Source organism: Pristiophorus japonicus, unplaced genomic scaffold (assembly GCF_044704955.1).
Source record: "Pristiophorus japonicus isolate sPriJap1 unplaced genomic scaffold, sPriJap1.hap1 HAP1_SCAFFOLD_130, whole genome shotgun sequence".
In the NCBI taxonomy this organism is placed as follows: Eukaryota; Metazoa; Chordata; class Chondrichthyes; family Pristiophoridae; genus Pristiophorus; species Pristiophorus japonicus.
The window spans coordinates 657,334-663,442 of record NW_027250967.1 but is presented as its reverse complement, the minus strand read 5'-3'; the positions used below and the strand labels follow the sequence as shown (position 1 = coordinate 663,442).

General features: G+C 48.3%; 1 non-coding gene across 1 annotated transcript; it reads right to left on the bottom strand.

Annotated features, from left to right (window-relative positions):
- Positions 1-3,709: 3,709 nt before the first annotated feature.
- Positions 3,710-3,783, bottom strand: trnan-guu (transfer RNA asparagine (anticodon GUU)). The gene has a single exon. It is a non-coding gene; the product is annotated as a tRNA-Asn (tRNA).
- Between the last annotated feature and the right edge of the window lie 2,326 nt (positions 3,784-6,109).

The window sequence follows — 6,109 nt, the reverse complement described above, 5'->3', positions numbered from 1 at the left end:
GACATCCCAGTATCAATGGAGCTAGACACGGGGGCTAGCCAGTCCCTGATGGGTATCAAATAGTTTGAAAAGTTGTGGGCATCCAAAATTATCACCGATTGACGCACAGGTACGGACATACACCAAGGAGATCATTCCGGTACTTGGCAGCGCCACGATAATCGTGACCCACAAAGATTCGGAGAACAGGTTGCCACTCTGGGTTATCCCGGGGGACGGTCCCGCACTACTGGGGAGGAGTTGGCTTGCTGTCATGAACTGGAACTGGGGCAATGTTAATGCTATTTCCTCTGTGGAGCGAGTTTCATGCTCACAGATCCTGCAAAAATTTGACTCATTATTTCAACCCGGCATTGGCACTTTCATGGGGGCCAAGGTAGTGATTCACATAAACCCGGACAGGCCAGGACACCACAAGGCCAGAGCGGTGCCGTACGTGATGCGGGTAAAGATAGAAGGTGAATTGAACCGCCTGCTGAGGGAAGGTATCATTTTTCCAGTCGAATTCAGTGACTGGGCGAACCCGATTGTACCGGTGTTCAAAGCGGATGGGTCAGTCAGGATATATGGTGATTACAAGGCCTCCATCAATCGGGTGTCACTCCAAGACCAGTACCCGCTACCGAGAGCAGTGGACCTCTTTGCGATGCTATCCGGTGGCAAGCCTTTTTCAAAATTGGACGTGAGCTCAGCTTACATGACCCAGGAGCTGGCGAGAGAGTTTGAAGAAGCTGACCACCATCACGACACACAAGGGGTTGTTTGAGTACAACAGATGTCCGTTCGGGATTCGCTCAGCCGCCGCGATCTTCCAACGAAATATGGAAAGCCTCCTCAAGTTGATTCCAGGGACGATGGTTTTTCAGGACGACATTTTCATCCCGGATTACGAGACTGAAGAACACCTCCACAACCTGGAGGAGGTGCTACGCAGACTGGACCGGGTAGGGCTGCGACTGAAAAAGGCGAAGTGCATCTTCCGAGCTCCAGAGGTAGAATTCCTGGGGATGATGGTCGGAGTAGACGGGATGAGCCCTACTGCGTCCAAGACGGAAGCGATCCAGAGAGCACCCAGACCCCGTAACACGACGGAGCTGCGTTTGTTCCTGGGGCTCCCCAACTATTTGGTAACTTTCTTCCCAAATTGAGCACGCTTCTCGAGCCGCTACACGTGCTCCTACACAAAGGTCGCGAATGGGTCTGGGGGGACAGCCAGGAAAGGGCTTTAAATAGAGCACACAATTTGTTATGTTCCAACAATCTGTTAACGCGATATGACCCATGTCAGAAACTTGTGTTAACGTGCGATGCGTCGTCCTATGGTGTCGGGTGTGTGTTGCAGCATGTCAATGCCAAGGGTCAGTTACAGCCGGTAGCTTATGCCTCCAGAGGTCTGTCCCAGGCAGAAAGGGGCTACGGGATGATAGAAAAGGAGGTGCTCGCATGTGTATATTCGGTAAAGAAAATGCACCAATAACTGTTTGGCAGTAAATTTGAGCTGGAGACAGATCACAAACCCCTAACGTCCCTTTTGGCCGACAACAAGGCCATAAATGCAAACGCATCGGTCCGCATACAGAGGTGGGCACTCACGTCAGCCACCTATGACTACACAATTCGGCACAGACCGGGCACTGAATACTGCGCCGATGCACTCAGCAGGCTCCCACTAGACACCCCTGAGGGGGCTACCAAGCATGCCGCTGAGATGGTCATGGCTGTTGAAGCTTTCGCAAGTGAAGGTTCACCTGTGACAGCCGGTCAGATTAAAGTCTGGACAAATAGAGACCCGCTATTGTCTCTAGTCAAGAAATGTGTCCTGAACGGGGACTGGGCAGCCACGTACAGGGCATGCCCTGAGGAATTTAAACCATTTCATAGGGGCAGGGATGAACTCTCGATTCAGGCCGATTGCCTACTGTGGGTAAACCGCGTAGTCATGACCCAGATGGGCAGAGAGGTGTTCATCAGAGAACTCCACAATGATCATCCGGGCATTGTCATGATGAAGGCAATTGCCAGGTCACACGTTTGGTGGCCAGGGATAGATGCAGATCTGGACGTTTGTGTTCGCAGGTGCAACACGTGTGCCCAGCTGGGCAATGCACCCAGGGAAGCCCCCCTTAGCCCCTGGCCATGGCCCGCCAAGCCTTGATCACGCATCCATGATGACTACGCAGGTCCTTTCATCGGAAAAATGTTTTTGGTTGTAGTAGACGCCCACTCCAAATGGATCGAGTGTGACATTCTAAATTCAAGCACATCCTCTGCCACGGTAGAAAGTCTACGAGCAATGTTCGCCGCCCACGGTCTACCGGACATCTTGGTCAGCGACAATGGCCCGTGCTTCACAAGCACTGAAATCCAGGACTTCATGGCAGGCAATGGAATTAACCATTTCAGAAAGGCACCGTTCAAGCCAGCCTCAAACGGCCAGGCAGAACGGAAATGCAGATAATGAAACAGGGGATGCTCAGAATCCAAGGGGGTTCCCTACAAAGCCACTTATCACGCCTCCTATTGGCCAATAGATCCCGACCACACTCGCTCACAGGGGTTCCACTCGCAGGGCTGCTAATGATAAGGACGCTCAAAACCTGTTATCCCTTATACACCCCACCATGAAATAAATTGTTGAGAGCAGGCGCCAATCACAATATAACTACCATGACAGGAATGCGAGGGCACGATATATTGGTGTAAACGACCCTGTTATTGTCCACAACTACACTGCAGGGCCTAAATGGCTCGCAGGCACTGTGATTGCCAAAGAGGGCAATAGGATTCTGGTAGTTAAACTTACCAATGGACAAATCTGCCGCAAACACGTGGATCAAACAAAAAGGAGGTTCAGCAACCCCAAAGAAGAAGCAGAGGAAGAACATGATATTGAGTTCACTCTCGCACAGGTGACCAAACACCGGAACCAAAGGGACGAGAGGCCAGTCACTGTGGGCAGTCCGGACAGGCCTGAGGCACCGCAAACAGCAGACACACAGGCCAGCGCCCAACAACCGGAGCCCCAACTCAGGCGCTGTACAAGAGAGCGTAAACCGCCAGAGAGACTCAACCTGTGATCCCAAAAAGACTTTGGGGTCATGTATTCAACCAGCATTGTAACCCATTTTTAAATTCAAAACCTGATAAAATTGAAGACATGCAGCCAACGTGCAAAAGTAAGAATTCTTTTAATCACCGTTAATTAGCCGATAACCTTCTTAAGAATGAAATAAATAATAATATAATTACTGAGGAACAGTGGTATCCTCAATCATTCAATTTCTCTTTACATGTGATGAAGTTTTATCCCTATCTCATTTACACGCTGTATGAGAATGGTTTAAAATTGTAAGTGTTTATGACTCAGTTGTAAAACCATTGATTATGTGTGTGTCTATACTTGATAGGAGGAGCACGTGAGACCGAAGTTCAAGTTCTATGTATGTACCAACAGAATCAATTTCCACCTGTTTCTTTAAACCCAATAACATAATTTATTTCTAATGGGCTGGATGGATGAACATGATCCATGTAAAAAATTTTTTATCGTTTTACTTGAACTGAATGCTCATAAAATATTGGAGTGGGAACTAATTGGATAACAGCACTTCTGGCAACATTTGCGGAATAGATTCGTGCAGCCAAAACGCACAATGACAACCTGGGACTGTGCGGCACCGAATACTCGGGGAAAAACAGTTACACACTTCGTCCCTGGGTGAGCTCGAACCACCAACCTTTCGATTAACAGCCGAACGCGCTAACCCATTGCGCCACAGAGACTGATGAATGTATGAGGTGCAAGACATCCCAAACCAGGGTGTCAGACAGTTAAAGCTTCAGATTGCTCCGACCGGTATGGAACTTGTCCACTCTCAGTTGTACTTTTCCCAAATAAATGGAGGGACATTCATTGTGGATGTGTGGAAGCAGTCTGGTCCCGCACACTGCAAACACTTCCATGTCACCGCCAACCAGCTCTCCCACAACCGGGGTGATCTACCTTCCAGCCTTCCAGTGCCTTGTCTGTGACGAAGTATTCTGATTGTCCCGAAGCAGGTATTAGGTTTGAATTTCTTTTCAGCTCCTGACTGCGGATATTCCTGTGATTCAACGGGAACTAAATGCTGACAGGGACAGTTGGATTCACCGTTTCTTTGCTTGGTCAAATTTCAAAGATTGAAAGCGACGCACATCAACCCCAAACCTCCCGTGAGATGGAAGCCCAGTTGCTGTTTCAAGCTTGAATGCAGGTACAAGCAGAACTTATTCAAGGAAAGTCCAAGTCCCTGAGACGCCTGATTATTTGCACGAAATTCTATGCGAAGAGTTGAGGTTCATGTTTGGTGATCTGGGCACATCTTTCCCCAAACTACAACACTTCAAACATAACTCAATGGCTATAAAGCGCTTTGGGGCGACATGAGTTCCAGAAAGGCGCTGCAGATATGCAAGTCCTTCTTTGCAAAAGTTCGATGCAATTTCAAAATATGCGAGCAATATCAGGGCTCCTCTGGGACCCCTCGTAAATTTCAATGAACAACTCCAAAGGGAAATCCCAGCCCGAGACCAACGAGCCAACTGTTTGACAAATGTGAAGATAAGGTGTAACCATGATCAAAGCATTTTTTTGTGTGTCGCTATTCAGAACATAGGAACTTAAGAACTAGGAGCAGGAGTAGGCCATATGGCCCCTCGAGCCTGCTCCGCCATTTAGTATGATCATGGCTGATTCGATCATGGACTCAAGTCCACATCCCTGCCCGTTCCCCATAAGCCTTATTCCCTTATCAGTGAAGAAGCTATCTCTGTCTTAAATTTATTTAATGTCGTGGCTTTCTCAGCTCTCTGAGGCAGTGAGTTTGACAGATTTACAACCCTCTGAGAGAAGATATTCCTCCTCATCACAGATTTAAATGGGCGGCCCCTTATTCTGAGATTATGCCCCCTAGTTCTAGTCTCCCCTATCAGTGGAACCATCCTCTCTGCATCCACCTTATCAAGCTCCATCATTACCTTATACGTTTCGATAAGATACCCTCTCATTCTTCTGAATTCCAATGAGTAGAGGTCCCACCTACTCAACCTTTTCTCATAATTCGACCGCTCATCTCCAGAGTCAACCCAGTGTACCTTCTCTGAACTACCTCCAAAGCAAGTATATCCTTTCGTAAATATTGTAAGTGTTTGTGATCCTCGCTCAATTGCCAGACGGACGGTTTGAATCGCCCCCACCTTACGAAAGTTCTAGATCAGGGAATTATTATTCAGAGTGTAAATTAAATGAGTCATGGAAAGGGATGCTTCAGTGATAAATCGTAGTATATTTATTTGGTCTAACATACACTGTCTAAAACATGCACTGCTAAACTAAATCACTGTCTCTGTGGAGAATAAAATCCCGGTTACAAGCAACATACATACAGTACAGAAATGAACCTAGTAACACACAGTAATTCCCTGGTGGATTCTAACCCCACCCCTACCAATGAATTACCCTCCCCAGAATAGCCCTGAAAAGCTTCACTTCTGAGAAAACCCTGAGCCCTTACCCAGCTGGCCTGGGATATCTGGTTACTGGCTTGGGACACTCGCGACCATGTTCACCACCATACGCAGCCCGTTTTCTTGCTCAGCTCAGCTGTGGAAAGTCACTGCCTGGTCTACAGTCTCGGTGGCTTCTTCTGCAGTACTGCGGCCCCTTCCTCTGGTACATCGATCGGTGGAGCGAGAGCGAGAGGGAGAGGGGGCTCTCTCTCGACACAAGCTGCAAGCTGCAAGCTCCAAGCTTCACACCAAGCTCCAAGCTAAAAATAAAGTGGAAAGGACCCTGACTTTCTGGGAGTCTTGCTACCCCTATCTTTCCCGCCAATCTTTAAAACCCCTTTGTTTCTAAGCACGGGTACTTAGTCAGTGATGGGCCATCCCACCCATGCATTGGGCTGATGGCCCTTAGTCTGGGCATCTCTCTGAGCCTTTGTGTTGGGAAAGCCTTAGCTCCTCCTTGGCTGGCCAGGCTGGTGGGTTCATTGTTCTGTGTCTCCTTCTGAGATGGAGGTGAGAAGTGCTTTTACAAATTAGAGTGGCTTTGTCAGTGGCCCCACTTCCT